We start from the raw sequence: 27,094 nt of genomic DNA, 5'->3' as shown, positions 1-27,094 counted from the left end.
TTAAAACATAAAATAGGGACATAATCATGTGTTTGCGGCCCAAGAACACTCTTGGGCCGTGAACACCATTTAATGGGGTTTTTAAGCCCTAAAACACCTCTAAATTGTCCCTAAGGCTTAGATATGACATGTAGGCTTATGGAATCGGACTTAGAACACCTTGAACTAGCATTTTGGGGAGTAAACATGAGTTTACTGCCCAAGAACATGCTTGGGCCGTAAACTCCTCTTCATGGGGAGTAAACTCATATTTTTGTGTTAAAAATGCCCTTAAACACACCAATGGCCTTGGAAAAATACCTTGAAGCAATACCACCATTGTAGAAGCCTTAAACTTCAATAAAACTAGGGGAGTAGGAGTTCACGGCCTTGAACTCCCATAGGGGTGGTTCATGGGCCGTAAACTCCCATTGAATGCCCAATTGGTACCCTAAACTCCCCATTTGACTTGGAAAAATGCTTAGGATTTTACCCTCTACCACTTAAGCCATTAAAACACCAAAAGAAAGAGTGTATAGGAACTTACGGCCGTAAACTCCCTTTCTTAGGGCCGTAAACTCCTCAAATGGTCCAAATGATGCCATAAATCCATTCACACCTTTTATATTTGGACCTAGGAAAATCCCACAATTGATATGAGACAGTTTAGCATCCTAGAACACCCTCACCATGAGTTTACGGCCGTAAACTCATGGGGAGTAGTCCCAGGGCCGTAAACACCCTATGGTGAGTTTACTCTTGGAGAGTAAACTCCATTCCTAAGTTATTCAAGCCCTTAAATGTTACCCGGGACACCCCAAACACTTAACCAAAGTGTTTTCCGCTCCTTAGAGTGCGTATACTTGTTTAATTAGTATATAATATACTAATTGTATGTGAACATATGTTATCATATGTTAAATAGGTCTCTAAGTGTGTCCAAGTCCCTACTTGACACCGAGCACCCAACCGGCGCCTTCGTCGGATCCACTTACACCAGGTGAGTTCATACCCCTGAATGAACCTTTTAAATGTTTTTACATGTTTTATAGGGGGAATACAAGTTAAACATGACAGTTATCATATCAATCACATGTGATTGATAACCCGCATGCACAAGGATTTACCACACTGTAAACTGTTTTACCAAGTAGGATACTATAAATGGTTTTCCAAAAAGGTTTTCAATTATTCAAAACTCTTACTTATACTGCTTTATCAAAGTTCATTTTAAACTGGTTTATGGAAAGTTTCTAAAGAATTTCTAAAGGTTTTCAAACTTATTTTACCAAAGAACACCAAGTTTTGATTTTCTTAAAGCAAAAAGGTTTTCCAAGGTTTTATTCAAGGTTCTCTTTCATGCCATATTTTCTTACTTGTTAGATACCACTGCTTCGCTTTTACTTAGTTTAAACTCCTACTTGATAATGTTTCCACTTCGTGATACACTTATATCAGTTAACGCTTATACTTCACGATCCGGTTATTCCACACTGTTCGGTTATTCATCACGATTCGGTTATTCACAATGTTCGGTTATTCATCACGATACGGTTAATCCACACTGTACGCTTATACTTCACGATTCGGTTAATCCACACTGTACGCTTATACTTCACGATTCGGTTAATCCACATTGTATGCTTATACTTCACGATTCGGTTAATCCACACTGTACGCTTATACTTCACGATTCGGATATTCCACATGATTCGGTTATACATCACGATTCGGTTATACTTCACGATACGATTCCACTTGTTACACACTCAAGTGTAGTTAGATGTATGTCTGTGCTTGTTTAGATGCATATAAGTAATGATTGAAGGACTTAGAAAGGCTTGTCCGCCCTATTTCCTTTTCTTCGTTGAGATGTGGTCTGGTGGGATCGGATGTGCATCCAAAGGTCATTTGATTCAGTAGTTATATATTATGTACACAAGCATAGACATATAGGGTTACTTTAGTTAGTTCAGTTATGAGTCTCTACCTCTAGTTCAACACTGTATTGTAAACACACTACCCACTATTTGGGATGCATCTTCGGGACACGGCCTTCTCCGTCATCTAGTTGGTAACCAGAGTCTCCTGTAGGGAGAGCGGATATTGTGTGTATAGATCTATACGGGATTGACACCCCTGCACCCTGACTGCTAACTACGGTCCACGGCCTACCAAGCCAATGGGTGACAAATGTCATATTCTCTAGACGCTTATAGGGCGTTAGGTACTCTAGTGTTGGTTAGTATGGTTACGAGTATCCCAGGTTACCTTATAATTCATGGCCTTAAGGTAATGGTAATTCACCAGCAATTTACACTGTATGCTGGAAACCCACTCTCAGAGTCACACTGTTTTTAGACCTTGTTAGCTGTATCTTTCATTTGATACTGTATGGGGTCTGTATTCACTGTTTTAGACCTTGCTAGCAGTATCTTTCATTTGATATTATCTGGGGTCTGTATTCACTGTTTTTAGACCTTACTAGTTGTACGTTTCATTTGGTACCCTCTGGGGTCTGTGTCTCTTTTTGTTAGAATGAGCCAGGCGTGTTGTTCATTCGATACCCTCATGGTGTCTATGATTCTTTTGCCTTAGTCAGCAATCCTCACCGCTGAGGCATATGTTATTTTCCCTGATATTCTCCGACTTTCTTAAAAAGCAAATCCTGTATTTTGATAATGAAAGTGTTTAAGGGAAAACTACTTTTTACCACATAACTCTAACCAGTCTTGGTAAAAGACTGCTTTTTAATTAGAAAATACAGGATTTTCTGGAAAGGACTCTATTTCACTGTATTCTTGAAAACTACCACTTATATAAAGTATTTGATTTAAATGTCACTAAATGCTTATGAACTCACCAGCATTTGTAAAAATGCTGATACCCGCTTTTCAAATAACTTGTATTCTCAGGTCAGCATTAGACAGGTACAATCCAGGAGCTTCTGTTGAAGACTATTTTGTGCCAAGCTGCACCTATATATTTACTTGTATTACCTTGATGTATTGTAAAGTAAACCATGTAACACTATTATTATTAATGCAATGTTTTGTTGTACTTTGATTACTATAATGCATGTGTTGTGATACTTGACATGACGTCATCCACCCTAGAACGTTTCCGCCGTTCCGGTTTTGGGGTGTGACATTGGATAATGAGGATGTTGTCAATTAGCAAAATGGCTTGTAGGTTAGGCCTTTTTAAAAGGTTCATTCGGGACTTGCATCACCTTTCATGATTCGCACTTGCAAAAGTGCATCATGGATCAGGAGGCGGTAGTATCGCAGGATGACATTCAGGATGGTGAGCGGCTGGATTATGTGGTGAGGCATGTGGCCATTCTGGACAAAGGGGTGAAGGTTCTGTGGGACAAGGAGGTACCTTTGGTAAGGGTACATTGGGAGCACCAAAGAGGGTCCGAGTGGACATGGGAGCTGAAAGTAGAGTGCGGGAGCACTATCCGAGGATGTTCACCGCAGCAAACTTCGAGGACGAAGTGTAGTTCAGGTGGGGGAGAATTGTAATTCCCCGATTCTCGAATACCAATTTATGATTATGAATTCTCATGAATTCAAGATCTACTCGACGATTTGGTTGCCTGACTCGTCGAGTAGCAGCGGGTTTGGGCCACGTGTTTAAGTGACCAACTCACCGAGTCGGAAGAGTGACTCGGCGAGTTGGAGCTGGAGGGTGAAACCCTAACTTCCGGGTTTTGGCACCCTATTTAAGGGAACATTAGCCTCCCTTAGTTCCTTTGCAGCCTCTTGACAGTCCAGGAACCCTAATTCGTGTGTGTGCTCCATATTAGTGTAAATTTAAAGCTTCGAAGGAAGACCTTGATGCAAGAAGCTTGAAGATCAACAAGTTGGAGGCAAGAATGTTTGTGGGTCTGAAGTCTATCTCATCTAGATTCATTTGAGGTATCAATTCATGATCTTGGCCTCATTCCTTTCTAGATATCATTGGATGAAGTAACGGCTTCTTGGCTTGTTTATGAAGCTATTCTTGGGTATGAGCTCAGATCTGAAGTTGTAACTTTAGATCTTAACTCTCTTTGATTTATAAGTCCATAAAGCTATCAGCTTTGGCAAGCATGAACCCCTCCTTAAGTGTAAAACCCCATTTCAAGCTTGGTTTTGGCATTTTGAGTTATCAGAGCCTTACATGCACATAAATTTTGCAACTTTATGTGATAAGCATGCCTTGGGAGCTTGGATCTGTAGTATGGAGCCTTGGCATGGCCTAAAAAGCATCTGTATGGATGAAGGACTGAAGGGACTCGGCAATTCGCATGGTAGACTCGGTGAGTCATATGAAGATGGTCATGAACTCGACGGGTTAGATGAAAAACTCAGTAAGTCTGATGAAGATTGGCTTGGATTCAGTGAGTGGCATGGTGACTCAGCGAGTAGCTGAGGGTACTCGACAAATTGAGGTCAACATGGAATGTTGACCTTGACAGTTGACTTTGACCTCGAACCAAGGGTTGACCAGTTTGACTTTTAAGAGTAATTGGTAAGCGGATATTTATGAATTGGATCATTGATGGTTATCAGTTTTGGAGTTTGGGGCAGTGTTTCGGGAGAGTGATTTTGTGGTTCTGTCCGGCATTGCAAGGTGAGTTATCCTCACTATACTCAAGGGTCTAAGGCACCAAGGCCGGCCCTTTGATTTGTTAATTGAGATAGTTACTATTGTGATATGTTAGCTCGGCATCCTGGTAGATAGGATGGTTATATGCTAGTATGATCTGTTAGATCGGTATCCTGGTAGATCGAATGTGGTTATGCTTAGGGACCTATAGTTGGTCTGACTGTCTGCATGCTAGTTGTTATGCCAGTTAGGTAGATCTGTAGGACTACCTGTAGTCTGATGTAATTATTTGTATGCGTATTAGTTGTGTTATATGTCGACATATTATGTGGGATGAGTTGAGGTGAAACTGCTCCGTGCGGTAACCAACAAACCCTGGAGCATTCTAGATACGAGCTAAGGGAGACTCATACTGTGGGCTCGGGAGCATTCCAGATACGAGCTGAGGGAGACTCGTACTGTGGGCTCAATGGCAATCCGGATGTGAGATGTGGGCCCAGAAGGCAATCCAGACTCACACTGTGGGCCCAAGGGTAATCTAGTCTATAAAATTGTGGACACGGTAGATGTTGATTATTTGTATATGTGTTACGGTATGTTGGTATTTCAACCCGATGGTTGACTGGACCCATAGTATGTTGTTCATTGCGGTATGTGTATGGTTGTGTGTATGGGTATTTTGGGGGATAACTCACTAAGCTTTCGGGCTTACAGTTTCAGTTTATTGTTTCAGGGTCAGCGAATGGCCGCGGGTAGGCAAAGGCGTGACCGTACACTTTCTCGATTGATGATTATGATTTTTGGGAACTCTGATGTATAAAATATTTTGAAAACAAATTGTAACAATTGAATGGTTACAGATGATTTAAAAAGTTTTAAATTTTCTCGAATTTTATGGTGTCACACAAATACCCTACGAATTTTTTAGGGTTGGTCTATTTAGTCCCAAAATTGTTTTTGTGGCTTTATGAGGGAATGAAGTCACTTTTTTGGGTCAATTACTTCCTTTTTGGCAAAATGAAGGTGTCTTCTAGTTATCCCTTTTCCATAATAGACGTTTGTTGACTAATTATTCCTTAACCGAATACTATTCATCTTCTTCCCCATTTGATATCCCTCAATCATATTACTTAATACACATTCATATATCTAGTTTGATAAATCGTACATAATAAACCTTTATCTGACAATGAGTTGAAATGTTATGTCCACTTGTTACTTTGGTCTTTGGATTTTCCATGTTTGAAACATTTACAATCTTTTGTATTCCAATTAATCAAAACATCCCTTCTCTTTTATTTTTCAAAAATATGGTAATGAAAATCGTAATAAGCCTTCGCTAGGGATCCTCTATTCCCTGTAACTTTGTTAGCTTCATACAGGTACTCTCCATCTAGTTCTACTTCAACCTTACTATTAACCCAATTCAACAATTTCTCTCTAGTTTCATTTGGATTTCTCAAAATTCTTTCATTTCTGGTTTACATTCATTATAGGTAGTCTTAAATTGCATGGGGTTTCTTAGCGATTCTATGCAGGGAGTTTGGGATCTTAGGGTTTTTTAATGATAAATTTGTTTAATTCGTTGAATAGACTCCCAAAACCTGCTATCGTAACTTTACTTGGTTGAATTCAAAATTTTTTCCTCACGGTAGCTTGACGTTGAGTTTAAGTTCAAGTTCGATGTAGCATATGTTAATTTTATTTTGGGATGATAAATTGGATTTCGACATGAGGGGTTTTTTATATAATCGAGAAACAACTGGAAAATTCATGTACTACTGAGATGCTGAGGAAAAGTGGTTATGTGATGCCTTTTTGAATCTTTCAGTGTTTAATAATGGGGATTGGAAACAATCATAATCAAGTCTATTCCATGGATGTCAGGGGAAGAGACTCAGAAATATTCAGTTTCAAGGTTTAATCAAAAAATTTATTATTTGATGTTTTTGTTGTTTTAATTTTACTTTGATGCACAGGAGTTTAGACCATGAAAATAGATCTAGAACAGAGGAATGCCGGTAGCGGTTGTGGAAATAGCAAAAACTAGGGGAATATGCAAGTTGTTCAAGGACTTCTAGCTGGTGCCAGAATGAATGGTAGTGGCGGTGCCGTCGGTGGTGCTGGTGGATATTTCGAAGGTGGCAGGTCGGAGTCCATGGCTAATAACCTTTATTACTAATCGTAAATGACAACAATTAGCAGCACGGTGTTCGTTTTGAATCTGGATGAACCTGATGATGAAGATACCAATGAGTTTTGCTATTGAATCACTAAACATGAGGTTATAGGTGTGTGGGGATTGTAGAATGTAAGAATGAGCTCAATACCAAAATTATAATGCAAGAGTTTAACACAGAGGAATATGATGAACAGTAGCAAAATAGGCCCCAAGTTTTGTCTGTGTCACTCAAACCGTTTATAATAAGTAAAGGGTACTAAAAATAAATGTTGCTCGTGAGTTGGTTCCCACATAAAGCCACAAAAATTGTTTAGGGACTAAAAGGAAGAATCCTAAAAAATTCATAGGGTATTTGTGTCATTTCCCATATAAACAATGTCTTTGAAGTTGCATCAATTATAACTCTTGAAGCTTGGTTTACATAACGTGTATAATAATTATAAACATTTAAAACGTTTACGTAATCAAGCTATTTCTTTTTAACGTTGACAATTAATGTTAAGGCACATGCACGTTTAGCTCGTTCACTCGATGATTTACATGAGACATGTCATCACCTAAGTGTAATGCTTAGCAAAACCACTCACCTATAAACGATAATTATTAAGTAAGCAGAAGATTTATGTATAGATCTATATGGGTTGACACCCCCACCTATGGTTGCTAGCTACAACTTTGACGGAAAAGTTACACTGAGTGATAATTTTCTACACATCCTTGACGTCTGGTGAAGCGTACACAAGCATCGTGAGGTGCCACCACTCATCAAACTGTTCGGTTGTAGGGACTTACTGAATCATTGAGAATACTCTAAATGCAATCATCTAACTCTGAATAGTAGTTAGATACAACGTAAACGTATGATTTTGGGTTGTATGTATGTATGTATGTATATATATATATATATATATATATGTGTGTGTGTGTGTGTGTGTTTATATGTCAGTGTGTATGATATATAAACACACACACACACACACACACACACATATATATATATATATATATATATATATATATATATATATAAAGGTGACGAAGCAATTATATACAATATACACGTACTTTTTCGTATAAAAGTAATTTGAGTCAAACCTATGAAACTCACTAACTTTATGTTGATATTCTTTCAAAACACATTTATTCTTAGGGATATAAGAAGCTAGATGTTAGTCACACTCAGAACAAACATGGGATCACTATTTATCTCTTACATTGTTGTGTTTTTATCGTTGCATATCTGTTAAGGCATACGATGTATTGTGATATTATAACATACTCTCATGGTAAACACAATGTAATTTCCATTTTGTCTTAATAAAAGTTCATAATTATGTTATCATATTGTTCTATGTATGCAAATGACTATAATTCATTATTACGTCGCACAATCTCACGTTTCTGTCTTCGGTTGGGGAGTGTGACGTGGTACCTCCTTTTGTGAGGTAGATGGCATATAAATATAATGTTATTGTAGATTGATCTGGTTTTCTATTAGTGAGAAGTAGACATGGAATGTCACAGTTGTGATTAGACTCTATCTATAAAAATTAAAATAAGAGTCGGTACGTAGCCGAAGTGAACAAAAAGTGAAGCTTAATAAGACAACTACTTATTTTGATCTTAGCATTTGTAATATTAATATGTTTTACTAACATTGTTGTATGCGTTGTAACCCCATTTGTGCATTTTAGTCCAAATTGTTTTTGTTTTGACAAAATTTTATAAAATCACTACAAAAAACTAAAGTATTACCGGCGACGGGCGTCGCCGCTAAAGGTATTAGCGGCAACACGTCACCGCTAAATGGTCGATCCTGTTGGTTCGTCGCTAATGCTCCACTGGTCGCCGCTATTTCCTTCTGTCGCCATTAAAGGCGTGTCGCTGCTAATACTATCTGTCGCCATTAAAGGTGTCGCCGCTATTTGTATGTATTTGTATACATATAAATACACATATACATACAAAAACACATACACATACAGAATTTACATACATAAAACATATACATATACATAAAACACATATACATACATAAAATACTCTCAAGATACACATATACATACAAATGCAAATACAAATACATATCAACATCTACAAACAAAAAATACAAATACAAATACACATCTAAAATATCAAAATTATCAAAATTTCGTCATGAACAGTAGTAGTGGCGGTATACTCCGGCGAGAATGGTGGGGGGTCTCAAAATTCCGACAACCAACACAAATTTAGTAGGGAAAAAGAAAAGGAAAAGAAAAAGTGGGGAAATGGAGAGGAAGACTGGTGAAATATCGAAGATTTTGGTGAAATTTTGATGGGGTCGAAGATGGTGAGCAGAGACAATAGAGAAGAAGGGAAAACACAGAAGTAGATCAGGGAAGAAAGTGAAGACGAAGCAGATTTTATTGTCGACACTCTTTAGCGGCGACGTCATTAGCGGCGACGTCATTAGCGGCGACGGGCAGCCTTTAGCGGCGGCACATCGGAGGGAAAACAATCCGGGGTTTTCTACATCGTTGGATCATCGCTTAAATCGACGGTTGAGGTTGAAATGACGCAGATCACCAGGCAATAGCGGCGACACACCGGAGGGAAAATAACATGGGGTTTTCTACGTCCTCCTAGTCGTTGGATCATCGCCTAAATCAACGGTTAGGGTTGAAATGGCGCGGATCGCCAACATAAGCTTTTAGCGGCGATGGACGCTTTTGTTTGATGTCGCCGCTAAAAGTGTCTGTCGCTGTTAAAGGTGTCACTGCTATTGCCTATTATTCTTGTAGTGAATGCAAGGATATTATTGCAAATGGTGGCATTTTTTGAAGTTTTAAAATTTTATAAAAGATGGATACGGAACAGGAAGCATTTTAGGATGTGATTTTGAGTTCTGAAGTCAACAAAAAAAATGCAAATAAATTCGAGAATGGAGAGTGTTGTTTGGGGTGTTTGGTAACCTAAGCAGTTATCGCGGTTGAAATTTCAATAGCGGTCACATGCCGCTATTTGAAATCGCGGTTATCGCGGTGGTATAGCAGTGGTATAGCGGTTTTTTAATATTATGTATAATTTATATCATCTATTTATACAAAATTTATATATTAGATTATTAATACTATATAGAATTAATATTATAAAAGGTCATATAAAAACATAGCATAATTTATATATAATATTTTAATATAGTAATATGGAAACTAAAAAGTGTCAAACTGTCATCGTAGCTCAAGTTGTTCGTGGTTTCTTAATACTGAAAGTGACGAGAAAGAGAAGTTGTCAATTTGTTGCTTTGTTGTTTGTAATTAATTATATTTATTATTTGGAATTAATAAGACAAAAAGAGTAGTGGACTAACTAAAACATAAAGATTTAATATTGAAATAACACACAATCGTTTTTTCTTTGTCAAAGTAGTCCAATGTGTACAAAGTTGTAAAAGTGGGCGTAGCGTCGCTATAACAGTGATGAGGTTCGCAGTAAATAGCGGTCAAAAGTGCCGCTAATAACGTCACCGCTATTCGTAAACGCTATTTCAAAATAGCGGTTCAGTAACACCGCAAAACGTTATAGCGTTGCTATAGCACCGCTATAACGCGCTATTGATAGCATAGATGGTAACAAATTGAACCAATACCTACTTATACTAACATTAGAGGCGCAAAATGGTAATTTTGGCACTCCGAACGGCTACATTAAAGTCCTATGACGTTATTACATAATAAAGTCAAGCTCAATGGTTTGACCCGGAAAACCTTTTTTTCCTTTTCGGAAAGAAAATCCAGTTTTTCTGAGAATCGCTTAAAACCAGGCAAAATATTTTGATCCGCCATTATCGAACGGGCAATTGGGTTAAATCTTAACCTGTTATATGACAACTTGCAATATAAAGAAACCGTAGGTTATTATTTTTCGTTTGTGCACCTCTAAGTAGTCATCACGCCACCACCCAAATTTGTATATTATGTATAAAGAATGAATAAGGATACTCATATTATATTATTTATTAAAAGTACTCTTTTTATTTATATACAATGTATTAACAAACTTATAAGTATAAAGTTTTAACGAATTTAATTTGATCATATATACTTTAGAAAAAAAAAGTCCTGTAAAACAATTGCAAAGTAGCAACATTACGTGTAACTTATTGTAGGGAAAGAATTTTTGGTGTCAATAATATTTTAAATTACTCAATGGACAATTTCTACCTATCTACGTATGAGTATTACAGTAATTACATTTGATTTGTTCATTTTGTGCTAGTCACGTCTCATAATTTCGTACAAGACCTTCATGCGACAGAGGCAATATGGTTAAAATAGTTGTATTTCTTGGATCTTGCTCTTGCAGTTGTGAAGACATACTGCTGCTACATTTCCCACCTGTGACAAACTTTTGACATGTTTCAAGTAAGGAGTTCCTGCAAGTTGGACAAGATGAATGTGAACTCAGCCATTTATCGATGCAACGCACATGAAATCCATGGTTGCACTTGGGCAGTATTTTTACTCGATCTCCTGTTGAAAAGTCACCTAAGGATATCACACATTCTTTGTTCAATCCTGTTAGCTTCAGTCCTTCCCAATAGCTGACTGTTGGGAAACTCTTTAATGCTTTTTTCTTGATTCCAGTGTTGGCTTTAACTAAAGTTGTTTCCTGGCTACCGCTACTCTCTGAAGTAGATAATCCCGTGCATCTTAATACGCACCTGATGATGGAGTTCAATGCTAGTGAGCAAATCAGAGCGCATATCAGCACCGACAGCACCATCACCACATTCGCATCAAAGTTGTTATGTTCTGTATGTGGGCTTGACGATGATGGAGCTGTCACAGCAGCCGCTGGTTGTTGGTATGAGTACGTGTCAAGTAGAAGTTTTCTTGAAATAAAATGCTTCATTTCATTCTCAAAGAGCTCAGTAGACAGTCTTGACATGTTAAGTTGTTTGTGAATAATGATCAATGTTTGTTTAGATGAGAATTCAATGAAAGACCGACGCTTAGATATATATAGATAGGTGATTAGAGTAGGGTCGCAATTTGTTTATTTTAATTAAAAAAAGAGGATATTAGTATATGATTTGAGCCACCATGTGGCATTTATCTATTCGTCTTTTTAATATATATGATCTCCACCATTAATTTGGATCTTCCACTACGATATGTGTAATTATTTAGTAAATGGTTTCTCTATTTGTATGGGTCCGACGCACTCTCTGCAAGTCAAATAATGATATGTGTTGCCGTTAAAAAAAATGCGATTCGTGGAGCTTTTTGTCCATGTTCGTAATTTGTATGATCTCCGCCATTTGGATCTTCTACTACGGTTGTAACTTTGGATAACCACCTTTTTTTCTCCTGTTTCGTGAAACGTCTTTAATTTAATAACTGAATAAATATATACGATTTAATCAACAATACGCTCAAACATACAAGTAAATGGATTTAAAATATATGACTTTTGCTCAAATGAGAACCTTAAATTTTGTCGGAACCGATATATTAGATATGGATAGTTTACGGTACTGTGACGGCGGTTTATACGCTTTAGTAGCAATTTATGCGGTCTCATGATGTGTTCAAATTCACAACTTTTGTAATACATTATAATCTTGTTTTAAGGTATTTTTAAATTTATCGAAGATAGAATTCATTATAATCTTGTTTGCCAAAACCTACGATAGGCCAAATTTTTGCAATGATTTCAAACCTGTACTTTAGTTTTTATGAGATAATTTCATTTATTCTCACGTAGAAATCGGTCTCATGGATTATTATTTATGGTTCATATATTTAGTTTACACTCCCCATAATTACAGCGAGTAAAAGAAATAACTAATTACAGTGAGAGTATTCCTGTCAATCTAACCTTCATGTCAGTTAAAGAAATAACTAATTATGCTTTTTTTTAATCAATTGGGCAACATGGTTGATTCTTTTTAGTTCTTACATTTTGTTATTGTCACAACTAGAATAAAAGCATTCAATGACACGTGAATAATGACATGTCCTTTAATGAAAGGCACAAGCTTTATGTCTCGCAAAAATAGGTGTCATAAAAAAGGCATGCCTTATAAAATTTGAAGAATTTACTACATGCACTTTCGTGTGTCTTGCAATTGGCCGTCGTTCGTTTTCCTCTTTAATAACTAGCGGGAAACCTAAATCCCCAAAAGTTAGAAACTCGTTATCCAAACACATTGGTGCCTTGTTTTGAGTTCTTCTTACCTAAATTTTCCATCGTGAACCAACCAGAGATACTCTTGCCGATGACGATCTTCTCCGTCGGAATCTTAACACTACCTAACACATCAACATTGAGCACCTCATTGTATTTCGCTTGAAACCCCATCTGGCCAAGGGCGTGGGCTAACAAAATTATAATCGTTTGTCTCATTTAGGGTTTTTCGAGTTCTTCACCACATGCATACACGCCATTGTTGCTTGAGGCACCGAAACCTTGATGTAAGGTTCACTAGTAATTATCTTCCGGTGACCGGAACGTAACTTCGCTTCAACAGTTGTGGAGGAGTATTAAGCTAGGATTCATGGAATTCACGTTAGTCGCATCAGCAAATTGCTTCCTAATGCTATCTGAGTTAGCACGAACTTTAGTAAGATTATGTTTGCCATTCAAATTCTTAGTATCCTTCAAATTCCATAACAAAATGTGCTTCATTTTTAGACAAATAATAAATTCATGAACGCAAAAATCTACTAAACCATCCAAATCTATTGTATTCAAACTCAATGGAGTTGGAAGCCTCTAAGAGGGAGAATTCTTCAACGGAGTCACTGAATTTAGCATCCACGTCTTCAGTGAGACATGATCATGAGTGTTGTTGTCCGATTGAAAACGAAAAGATAGGGAAACTCAACTAGGGTTATGTGATAACAGAGGAGACTCAAAGATGATTTATGTGATTTATGTTGCTTTTTCCTGGTAGCAAACGAAAATCATGTCTTTTTCATTGAAGATGTGTTAGTTACTAGAAAAAAAATATATGTAATACTATGTGGAAAACATAAATGTTTTTTTATCGCTTTCAGTTGTTTTCAGCCTAGTTTATAAGCTACGATATTGGGCAGCGACGTTGATCAGACAATGAAGTTTTAACCAATATGAAAACATAGTTCTTGGCCTTGCGGGATGGGTTCACTACAAATTATGAGTATTCTTATAGTAATTGTTTACTTCATGTGAAATTTTACTTTCATGGAGCTTGGCATACTATATATTTTTTGTTTCAGAGAATGATCGACAAATGGTACATGAAGCAACGAATCGGCCTACAGATCTTGATGAAATAGTTTGATGTCTTCCAAAGACTTTTGAGATTGGAAAACCTAGAAATAGTTAGTGAGCAAAGATTTAGAAAGTGACATTAAAGGGAGAAAAATAGATGAGAATATTGAGTTTGATCATATAGTTGGTTTATGTAGATGTAAATTGTAAAAATTCGAATATTGTGTATTGTAATGTTTCACATTTTTATGTTATTTTACTAAGTCATTTTGTATGCGAAGTGAAAACGTATAGACTTAGTATATTTTTTGTATGTTCCCTATAAATAGGGACTGAGGCCAGAAGTAGAGGACACGATAGCGAAACACAAAATCTCTCTTCTGCTTATTCTGTAATCAGTCTTAATCAATATGAGATCTGATTAATATTTACTCTTTGTGTTCTTCATCTTTAATCGTTCAAATCTATCTTTTCTTTTCTAAATTCTCGATAACAATTCTCTTCAATTGATATCAGAGAAGGATTCAAACTGCTTAGATCTGATTTTCGTATAAGAATCATTTGCTTTTTGAGTTACAAAATTTACTCAAAATTTTCCGCGCATTTTTGGTTTTGAAAATCACTTTTGATCTTTAGATTTGAATTGATTCTGTATTTGAATTGTTAGGTCGAGTAATCGATTAGTGATTTGTGATCTATTCATTTGATCAAATTCTGAAATTCATCAAGTTTTCAAGTTTTCAGATATTTTCTGTGTTCATCAATGGCGAACTTCAACATGATTACAATGACTTCTTTCTCTCACTTGCTTGGTTCCTCAACCAAAATTCCGATGTTGATTCCAGAATACTATGATCAGTGGGCTGATAGAATGGAAGATTACTTAAATGGAATTGATGAAGAACTTTGGAATTGTATCGATGGAACAGTACAAGCTCCTGCTAATGTTCAACAAATTGGATCATCCACTGCATCTCCTGATGTTGAAGATCAACGAAAACGACTGAACAATAATGAAAAGAGGTGCATGAGGGAACTAAGAGGTGCTCTACCTCCTGTAGTTTACAATTACATTCGTAGTTGTAAAACAGCCAAAGACATCTGGAATAATCTAAAAGAAAAGTATCAAGGTAGCGAAAAAACGAAGATCCACTATGTGAAGCAATGTCTAGTTGAACTGAAGGAATTCAGACAACAGGATGCAGAAACTCTTGAAAATTACTATGATCGTCTGAATGAGCTTATGTTTCGCTGCAATAGGTATGGTATCACTAGATCTCTCATGGAATTCAATTTAACTTTCATTATGGGTCTTCGCAAGGAATGGCGAAGTGTGAGCATGATGATTAAGAATCAACAAAGTTTTGATACAACTACATTGAATGATCTCTACAATCAACTAAAAACACATGAATGTGAGGTCTCAAAAATGTATGAAGAATCAAAACTAGCTATTGGTGGTCCTTTGGCTCTTGTTTCAAAGGTATCAGAAACTGATGAAAAAGATGATTCAGATGAAGAAGGATTTTTGATGAACTTCGATGATGAAGCTGTAGCATTCTATTCAAACAACAGAGTTAAGAAATTTTTCAAAAAGCCTTTTAATCCAAAAGGAAAGAATAGTGATGCGAAAAATGCTGTCACAAGAACTAGAGGGGAGGAGAGGAAGAAAATGGAGAAAATAGATGAAAAACAGAAAAATGTGAATGAAGAGAAAAAGTTGAAGGGTGATTCAGGAATATATTGTCACTATTGCAATGGTGCGAATCATTTCGCAGCTGATTGCATGTTGCGAAAGAAAGAAGAGAAGAAAGAAAAAGTTAAAGATGAAGCTTACTACTCCGAAAAGATTGAAGAATTACGTGCTAAGACCAAAGAAGTGTCATTAGTTGCTAAGGGAGAAGCTGCTGAAGAAGAAAGTGGAACTTATCAGATTTGGTCTTCAGGATCTGATGATGAGGAAATGAGGCATCCCACACATGGAGCAATGTTCGCAAGTTTTGAGGATTGCGAAGAGAACATTTCAGGGAGATGTTTTGTGTCTAAATCCACTGACAAGTCACCCATGACAACCATGGTACGTGTAATTCTTGAATCTTTTAATATTCCTTTATCTGCTTATGATGCTGAAATTGTTTCATTTGATGATAATGTGGCTTATTTTGATTCTGTTATTGTGTCTGCTAGTAATGAAGCTAAGAAATTAAATGTGCAACTTAGTGAGACACGAATAGATTTAGAAATAAAGAAGAGCAGAGTTGAAAAATTGGAAATGCAAGTCAAAAATATAGATTGTGATAGGAATAATCTTACTAATGATATTAGGTTATTACTAGCATAAAAAAACATATATTGTAAATCTGCAAAACGACTGTATGCAAAATTAACAGCTTTACATCATTCTTCTGATATTAGCAAAGAACAATGTAGGAAACTTTTACCTTTTCTTGAGTATGAACGTGAAAAAGTTGATGTTGTTTCTTATGATTGCGAAAGAAAAATTGCTCAATTTGACAAAATACCTGATGATAGATATTCATATGGTATTGTCAAAATTGATGAATTTCTAAATGCTGATGAGTTGGTTAACATTGTCAATGAAATTTTGACAAAGAGTGAACAAGTGAAAATCATAAAGAAAACTGAAAATTCAACTCTTGCCTCACAATTTAATTATGCTGATATTGATGACAATTCTGATAATGTGAGTGAAATCAGTGAGATAGAAGAAGAAGAAGAGGTTGATTGTTCTCAATTGTCAATCATTAATATCACATCTAAGATCAAAGGTAAAGAAATAATAGTTGATTCAATAGTAGAGGATGAAATTGATAAACCTTCAACTTCGCAACATTGTAAGTTTGATAATGTGGAAGTTGAAAGCTGGAAATCTGATGACACAGATGTAAATAAAGAAGAAAAGAAAGTTTCAACTGAAACACCTCAAAGGATTGTGGTTGATCAAGTGTTTGAAAATACAAAAGAATTTGACAAAATTTTTAATGATAAAGGCGCACATTATTTGGAAACCAACACTGTGGTATATCCAAATTTTGTATGTACTGATAAAACCATTTTTCCAAATCAAGTTTTTGTCACTACTGGAAATGCTGACAAAGTTCATCATGAGTTCAATAAAATGATTGAAAAATATAATCAAAATTCCACGATTGAAGGTTTTTTCGCAAATCAGAACACAGAAGAAAACAATTTAACCCAAAATCCTTATGTGTTTCAAAAACAAAAATCAGTACAAAAATGGGTGGATAAAGGTGAAAAATCAAACAAAATTTTTGAAAAAGTTGAAAACCCAAAGGTTGAAGTGAAACTAAATTCTCATGAATTCAAATTGATGGTTGGAAATTATTCAACAGAAAATAATGTTTCAAAAAGAAAAGCAAGAAAAGCAATATTCTGGCAAGTTGTGTCTAATGAAAAATCAAGAGATGAAAAAGAACAAATTTCAAAAACATCATCAAAATTTCAAAATATAAACACACAAACATATTCAAGTTTTCATAAACAAATAAACTCTGTTGACAAGGTTCCATATATTCGCAAATATGAGAACAATCGAAAATTTGAGAATTCGCAAAAATTTGCAAATAATCAAAAGTTTCAAAATGTTGGCAAATTCAAGAATACTTCATCAAGTTTAAAGAACTCAACTCAAGCCAAAATGAAATTTTCACCAAAACAACCAAATTTTCCAAACCCTTCAATATCAAAACCAACCAAAGTTTCATACACAAAAGGAAAATCTGATGTAAGTACGATCAATCATTGGTTTGAAGGGAAAGGAAAGAAATATCAAAGTGGGAAGTTTTCAAAAGAACAAATCAAAAGTGCATTTGATAAGTTCACAAATAATTCTTCAATTGCTAGTGCATCATCTCATAATTCGCAAGTTCCAGTTAAAAAATGGAAACCAGTTATCAAAAATGCGAATGTTGTGAAGGATAAGATTACAATCAATGAGAATCCAAAATTATTGAATGACTATATCTCGATATCTAGAACTGATGATGTTGATATAATGGATTCTGTTACAAACAAAGTGAAAACATGGTTTTTAAATTCCAAAAATTTGTTTCATTCTACTAATGATGGACCCAATAAGTCTTGGGTTCCTAAATTTTTTCAATAAATGCAGGTAATATGTGACGAGCAATATGATATGAAATGGTATATTGATAGTGGTTGCTCTCGTCATATGACTGGAAGAAAGGAAAATTTGCGAGATTACAGAAGCTTGGAAAATGCTGGAGTAGTAAAATTTAGAAATAATCACAAGTGTCAAGTGAAAGGATATGGGAAAGTCACAAATGGAAACTTCATAGTAAACAGAGTGGCCTATGTTGAAGGACTTCAACATAATTTGATAAGTGTATCACAACTTGTTGTGGGTACTGAATATCAAGTTATATTTAATGAAGGAGGAAGTATTATTTCAAATGCAAAGACAAATGAAATACTCCTCAAATCCAAAAGATATGGTGATATGTTTACACTGGACATCAAACCAATTGTGGGAAAACCAGCTGTGTGTTTACTATCAAAAGCATCTAATGATCTAAGCTGGCTTTGGCATAGAAGATTGTCACATTTGAACTTTCGAAATATAAAAAAACTTGTAACTGAAGATTTAGTTCGAGGGTTACCAATACCAAAATTTGACAATGATTCTTTGTGTGCAGCTTGCGAACAAGGAAAAAAACATCGAAAGGGTCATCCGATTGTGATAGATTCAAAAATAGTAGATCCATTGGAACTTCTTCACATTGCTCTATGTGGACCATCAACTGTTGCAACAATAAACAAAAAGCGGTATATTTTAGTTGTTGTAAATGATTTCTCTAGATTTACGTGGGTGTTTTTTCTCAGGTTGAAATCTGAAGTTGCTCAGACGATGATTGATTTTATCAAAAAGATTGAAATTAGTTTGAAGAAGAATGTACGAAAAATTAAAAGTGATAATGGTTCTGAGTTTAAAAATTAAACTCTTGACATTTTTCTCACAAGCAAAGGCATTTCGCATAATTTTTCATCACCATATACTCCACAACAAAATGGTGTAGTTGAAAGAAGAAATCGATCTCTATGCGAAGCTGCCAGAACCATGTTAACATATGCGAATCTACCTCAATATCTTTGGGCAGAATCTGTGTCCACAGCATGTTTTACTCAGAATCGATCATACATTCATCGAAGATTTAATGTTACTCCATATGAAATAATCAATAATCGGAAACCTAATGTAAAATTCTTTCATGTTTTTGGTTGTAGGTGCTTTATCATGAATCTCAAAGATAATTTGTCCAAGTTTCAAGCTAAAGCTGATGAAGGCATCTTCTTAGGATATTTACAGAATTCAGTTGCATACAGAGTGCTAAATAAACGAACAAGAAATTTGAAGAAACTTTCAATTTAACATTTGATGATTACTATCTTAAACAAATTGATAGTAAATTCGATAATAAACCAATACTAGTCGATTCAAATACGCAAATTGATAATTCTGAAATCAATGATTTTGATTATGACTTAATTTTTGGAATTCCTGACAAGGCAATTGATGCAGAAAATAATGCTCCTGATAATCGAACATCAGAATCCTCAAAACATACGGATGAAAGCACACCAGATGTTCGTATGGAGGAGGAACATCAAGTTGAGGGGGAGCATTCGCAAAATCAACAAGAACATCAAGTTGAGGGGGAGCATTCACAAAATCAGCAGGAATATCATTTTGAGGGGGAGTATCAAGATGCAGATCATGTTGAGGGGGAGCATGATGAAACAGAGACAATTAATCTTGATAAAAATGAAGAATTTCATGAAGTTAATGATAACTTTTCTGTTGCAGGATCTAAAAATGAAGATATGTATGAAGATGCACCATTAGAATTTGATCCAAATTTTCCACCACTCGAGAAATGAACAAGAAATCATCCAAAAGAACAGGTAATTGGTAATCCACAAGAAGGTGGGTTGACTAGAGCTCAAATTCGTGCGAAAAATGAGGTACTGAATGCAAACCAAGAACTTTGTATGTTTAATGTCTTTATTTTGAAAATAGAGCCAAAAACTGTAAAGAATGCTATGGAACACTCAGATTGGGTTGTTGCTATGCAATCTGAATTGGCTGAATTTGAACGAAACAAGGTTTGGAGATTAGTTTCTAAACCTTCTGATGTTTCAATTGTTGGATTAAAATGGATTTTTAAAAACAAAACAGACAAAGATGGGAATATTATTCGAAATAAAGCAAGACTAGTGGTTAAAGGTTATTCGCAACAATAAGGCATTGACTATGAAGAAACATTTGCACCTGTTGCAAGACTTGAAGCAGTTTGCATATTTTTAGCCTATGCAGCTCACAAAGACTTTGATGTTTATCAAATGGATGTTAAATGTGCATTCTTAAATGGAAAACTCGAAGAAACAGTGTATGTTGAACAACCACCAGGATTTGTAAACAATGAGCATCCTGATCATGTGTATATCCTTGACAAAGCTGTATATGGGTTAAAACAAGCACCAAGGGCCTGGTACGCAACACTTACAAATTTCTTGAAACAATCTAAATTTAAACAAGGATCAGTTGACCCCACATTATTTCGCAAGAAAGTTGGGTGTCATCTCATGCTTGTTCAAATTTATGTTGATGATATTATCTTTGGTTCAACTGATCCAGCATTGTCAATTGAATTTGAAAATTTAATGAAAAGTCAGTTTGAAATGAGCATGATGGGAAAATTAATAATTTTCTTGGTTTAAATATAAGACAGAACAGGGAAGGAATCTTAATCAATCAAGAAAAATATACGAAGAACTTGCTTGAAAAGTTTGGAATGCTTAATAGCACAAAGCTCAGAGTACCTATGGCAGTAGGAACAAGAGTAACTCCTTCGTTAAATGCTCCTGCTGTTGATCTAACATTGTATCGTAGCATGATAGGGTCTTTATTGTACTTAAGTGCAAGTAGACCTGATATTATGTTTTCGGTTTGTTGTTGTGCTAGATATCAAGCTAATCCAAGAGAACCTCATTTGACTGCAGTGAAAAATATTTTTCGCTATTTAAAGGGAACCGTTTCTTTAGGACTTTGGTATCCTGCGAAAACAGGATTTTTCATTCAAGCTTTTTCAGATTCCGATCTAGGAGGATGTACTTTGGATAGAAAAAGTACGACTGGTGGATGTCTACTATTGGATGGAAAGTTGGTGAGCTGGCAATCAAAGAAACAGACTTGTGTGGCTATATCAACCGCTGAGGCAGAATACATATCTGCGGCTGCTTGCACTTCGCAAATTATTTGGATTCAGAGTCAACTTCGTGATTATGCAATAAACATGAAAAAGATTTCTTTGTATTGTGATTCACAAAGTGCAATTCGCATTTGTCACAATCCAGTGCAACATTCAAAGACAAAACACATTGCTCTTCGATATCATTTTATTAAAGTTCATGTGGAAGATGGGAATATTGAAATTCATTTTGTCAAAACAACTGAACAACTTGCTGATATTTTTACAAAACCTCTTGATGAAAAATCATTTGTTCGAATTTTAGCAGGTTTGGGGATGATTAATGCGAATTCAATTTCATCAACACAAGAATAAAAGTTTTGTTCAGCAGATAAGAGTCAACATCATTCAGAGGTTACTGTTCATTCAGAGGCTTCGCATGGCTTCGCAACTACATCTTTTCGCATCTGAGCTCATAACCACTACGGTAAGCTTTACGAATAATTTTTTTTTAGTTTTATTTTTGAAAAATCAAATATCCAAAAAGATTTTATTTTTTTTGTTGTTTTTACTTTTGAAAAATCAAAAATACAAAAAGATTTTATTTTTTTTGTTCTTTAATTTTGAAAAATTCAAAAATCACAAAAATATTTTTGTTTTCTTTGTTCTTTAAACTGTGTGTGCTGAGAATTTAATACAGGGCTACAATGCGAAGAGGTCATACATTTGTGTTTTTGTGGGAAGGTATTAAATCTCTTTTACAAACTAGTTAGGATGTCCCTAGAAGCATGCTGCTGTATGTAGACCAAAAGCCTCAACTCGACTCTATGTTTGAAAAGAGAGCCTTAATGAAATTCTCTCATGAAAATTTCTTCCTAAAAAGGCTTATATTCGCATAAGTCAAAACGAGCTACCTTACTCTTCACAAATGAGTTAAGAGTTTTCTGTCTTGGTCATTATAACAGAAGTACACTTCGATTCTTATCCAATCTTTTTAAACCAAACAGTTCTTACACTCCAAAATTTTTTTTGAAGAGATTTTTCCTTGAGGTCTTTGATCAAACCAATCAAAACCTAGACAAATCACAACTCTGTGTTTAAGATCTAACATCATGAGTCCATGATGAAAGTGAAACCCAAAAATCATACACCTTAAGGAATTGACGGGGAACTTTGTTCCAGATTTTTACGAAACCTTTGTTTCAGTATCAAAAATTTCGAAACTTCAAATCATATTCAAATCGCATGTGTGGTCTTGATCAAATATTCACAACCAAGAATGTTTGTTACCCAACAAGATCCAAAACAAATTTTCTTTTGAATATGATTTCAGTGTAAGTTTTATTCGCAAATCCTTGTCATGATAAATATTTTCACAAGCCAACTTGTCACTGACTACACTGGTCAAACAAGTAATTTCATTTACAATTTCTCACCTTATGTTAAGGCTGATATGTAATGAAATTTCAAACCAACCCAAAATGACTTTTAAAAGAAACCCTTTGATACTTCTTTACAAGTATTCGATTGTAATTCACGGGAAACTACACAAGCTGTTGATTATCTCTCTTGATGATTAACAAAGCAACCTTTGCCTGGGGTTTTACTGCATTCATGTCAAATTAACTTTTTGACATCACAAAATTACAAATTTTCTTGATTCTTATCTTATTCCATTGGCATAATGCACACACGAAATCCTTGAGCTTCTGAGTAAAACCAACTCAGACTGATGATTTCGCAAGTCTGGCATATGACTTCACTTTAAATCCCAAAAGTGAAAGAGCCTTGCTTCCATGCGAAGGGTTTTACCGGTTCGAATTCTATAACGGATACTTGACAGGCTGTATACACAAAATGGTTGGTATTCTATCCGGTTTTCGAGGAGATGTGACAGTTACTTTTTGAAACATAGTTATCTTTTACAGTCATGATCTGAGTTTCAAGGTGCCACATCGGATAACATTAAATGTATCCCGCTTTAATTTCAAATCAATTTTGAGTAACCTATAAAAGGGGGATCAAGAACACTATGTGCGGTTACGCAAACAAGAATTCTCACAAAACTTCAAAGCTTACACCTTGATCCAAACTTCAAATTTCTTTCTCTAAACCCTAACAATGGCAGCCACAAATTCCAGCACTGATGAGGTTCTTTCTCAATCACTGATGAAGATTCAAAGCACCAATTACCAAGTTGATCCAAACGTTTCTGCGTATCCAGAAGAATTGAAGGTGCTTATCGTTGCTTTGAAACGATCACCGTTATCAACTGCCATGTTCAGATCATTCTCAGTTCTAATGGTGTGCTATCTCGTGCAGCTTCAACGACTTCATACAATCACACGGCGGATGTGATTACTTTCAATCTAACCAACAACAAACGGGTCAAACTGTCTAAGAACTTGTTTGTGGAAATCTTGCAGATTCCAAACAACCCTCCATTTGTCAAACCTGTCAACTCGCAGATCATTCATATGTTCAATGAGATGGGGCATCAACCAGAGTTGGAGAAAATAAGTGACTTCAGGAAGTCTGGATTGCCATGTATCTGGAATTCCCTTTTTGGTATTTTTCTCTGGTGTCTTACAGGAAGATCAGTCGGCTTGGATAGAGGAAGAGTCGAAGTCTATGCTATGGTAATGGGCATATACTATGATATCAATGTCGATTACGCAACTCAGCTATGGAAAGAATTTGTTAAAAGCCTGGAAAATACAAATTCGGAGAAGGGAATCTCTTGTGCAAGATACTGGAGTTTAATCCTGGAGAAAGTCTATGAGAAAGAAGCAATTCCAATAATGACAGATATAGAAGTTGCTGAATTTTTCTTCTACCAATTTCCAAAAGTTGTAGAAGATGATGAGGCTATTTTTTCTCGTGTGGCTCGTATTCCGGATGCGATGCTTTGCAAAGTTTCTCCAACTCACAAAGTTTTGGTGAGATATTTGCGAAACATTGATACAGCTGATCAGACTGGCGTATTACCAGACGTTGCTACTCCATTGAAGAAAAAGAAGGTTAGCAAGAAAATTACGAAGGGTTCATCCTCACCAACAGTACAAGATGAAGTTATTCCAACCGAAGAAACTTTATCCAAATCGAAGAAGGAACTTTTACCTTCCAAGTCTGGGGTCCTGAAGCAAATTCGCAAAGCGGAAGTGAATAGTAAAGGAGTTACTATTCGCAATATTCCCGCACCGGTGTCTCCATGAAAGAAACGACAACGGGCTGAAGATGTTGCCAAAAACATGCAACGCACGCTTGTCAAACGGAGAAAGATGGTGATTCGCAATGAATCATCAGATGAAGAAGTAGTTCCGGAAACTCCACCTGTCACATCTATGGTAAATGTTTCTTTACCAATAATTCAAACTTCGCAAATTTCTACTACCATTCCACAAACCAAACCACTCGAAATAGTTCTTACCAAATCAGTTTCTGAGGAGGTACCTATTTCTGATATGGTTGTCAACGTATCTGATACGGGGGCACCTATCCTGAGTGTTGCATCAACAATCCAAACATCTTTACCTATTACCACTTTATCCACCACTTCATCCATATTTGATCATGCCCTTTAAAACCCATTCACAACACTTTTTCCATCCCGATCACCTGAAAATCCTCAGCCTTCGCAACAATTGTCTGATACTGAAGTCGAAGGAGGTGCCTTTGGAGAGATACTTGATGACATTCCTTTTTATTCAGACGAAGAAGATATTCCTGATCATATGCTGATGACAGGAAAACAGTTTAAAATTCTAAATCAGAAGTTAAAGACCATTATCCAATCGCAAGCCGATTCTGGAAGAATGTCTTCAATATCAGCCATGGAGGTTGATGTTATGATAAAAGGAGCTGAGAAAAGGATCATGGAGAAGGTTGATCAATCCAATAAAAATAATGAGCTCAGAGTTAAAGCACAAGGGAATAATTTTACTTCTGCTGTTCAAAATCTTAAAGCTGCTACAAAAGAACGACATATTCTTTTTGTACAAGACGTCAAGAAAGTTCGTGAGGATGTCAACTTCAAGATTCAGGAGTTGAAGTCTGAACTTGCGAAGGATCTTCAGGATGTTCATACGACACACGCAGATCTTCAAAAGCAAATTGTGGAGATTTCTTCTCAACTCCAAAAGCTCAATAATATTTTTGTTATTGAAGCTCATAAAGCCGCATCAATGGAGAAGTTTGGTCACCTGATTAAGTTGGTCACTGAGCTTAAATCAGCAGTTTCGCATTCTTCATCATCACAAATTCTTACTCCTGAATTCTTATCTCTAAAGATTAATACTTTAGAACAACCTATTCAAAAAGCTCTTGCTCCGCTTATGAATTTCACTTCTTTACTTCCGAAGAGTGCTCCACCTGTCTTCACAGGGGTGCAAGAGGGAGAGAAAAGTCGAAGTAAAGAAGACGAGGCAAAAACAGTTGGAAGAGTGATGTCGACTCAACTTGTAGCTACTCTTCCCATTCCTACAAAACCAATTTCTTCAACTACAATCACCACAAAAACAGTTACCAAAGGTATTGTTATTGGAGAAAACGAAGGAGGTTCAAGCTCAAAATCTCAAAAAGATGTTATGGGAAAAGGAAAAGGAATACTATATGAAAAGTCGAAGGAAGAGTTGAAAGCTGATGCTGAGGCTGAATTGGAGAGGATGAGACAAGTTCAGAGCATCATGAGACAAAGGGCAAGTGATCCTCCCTCCATGAACAAAGGAGATCCTGCGAAACTTTACTCTTATGAAACAATAGAGTCGAAAGTTGTGGGTAGGGAGATGTATGAGTTCGAGAAGAAGCCTAAAAGAAGTTATGATATTGCGAACTCAGATCATTGTCAATTGGACTTCCTAATAAACAAAATGTTGTTCATCACAGCTCAATACAAGATCAGTGAGAAATTTGATAATCCGGATTATTATACTTATATGAAAATCAGATTTCATGTTGTTCTAGGGAAGAATCCAGATGAAGTTTGGTCTTTGATGAAGATCAAAAAGGTGCTGACAATAAAGAAGGATGTTTTGTTTGAAGACATGCTTCAAAATTTTCGGTATTTTGTTATCAGAGCTGACAACAAACAATATGACTTCACAGTTGCTGATTTTCCATTGATGAACTGCAACGATTTAATTCAAGTAGCTCTAATCCTGAAGCATATGGAAGAAAATAATCTCAAAGGCTCTGAGACAGATGTGTTGAAGGTTGGATTCGCACATGTGAAGACATTCATCGATAACTATTTTGATTGTTTGGCTCTTACAGATGAAGAATTAGCGAATGTGCTGGGAAGAGAAGTAAAAGTTCCATGGGAAGATACTTTGACACAATCTGCTTTGGCGAAGTATGTTGTTGGTGAGATATGCCTTAAACCATTTGGCATGGTGTTTTCGGGAAGAGATACAAAAGGAAAACTGAAGAAATTTTTGTTCAAAGTCTCAGAGATTGAAAGATATAATTCTTCGCAATATACACACTTCATTGTACGTATGAACAACTGCAAGAAGAATAACGAAGGAGACAAGAAAGATTTGAAGAAGGTGATCTCCTGGTATGGAGAAGTGCGAAGAACAATTCACTCTGCAATTCAAAAGCTTTTGAGTTGAATTGCATCGACTGTTTACAAAGGGGGAGAATGTAGATGTAAATTGTAAAACGTCGAATATTGTGTATTGTAATGTTTCGCATTTTTATGTTATTTTACTAAGTCATTTTGTATGCGAAGTGAAAATGTATAGACTTAGTATATTTTTTGTATGTTCCCTATAAATAGGGATTGAGGCTAGAAGTAGAGGACACGATAGCGAAACACAAAATCTCTCTTCTGTTTATTCTGTAA

General features: G+C 35.9%; 1 pseudogene; it reads right to left on the bottom strand.

The window, feature by feature from the left end:
* Positions 1 to 10,915: 10,915 nt before the first annotated feature.
* On the bottom strand, positions 10,916 to 11,722 carry LOC145100634 (RING-H2 finger protein ATL78 pseudogene; annotated as a pseudogene).
* Positions 11,723 to 27,094: the final 15,372 nt, after the last annotated feature.

This window comes from Lactuca serriola, chromosome 4, assembly GCF_051521515.1.
Source record: "Lactuca serriola cultivar US96UC23 chromosome 4, Lser_US96UC23_V15, whole genome shotgun sequence".
NCBI lineage: Eukaryota > Viridiplantae > Streptophyta > Magnoliopsida > Asterales > Asteraceae > Lactuca > Lactuca serriola.
Note: the sequence above shows the minus strand (reverse complement) of the source record. Positions and strands in the feature narration are given on the sequence as shown.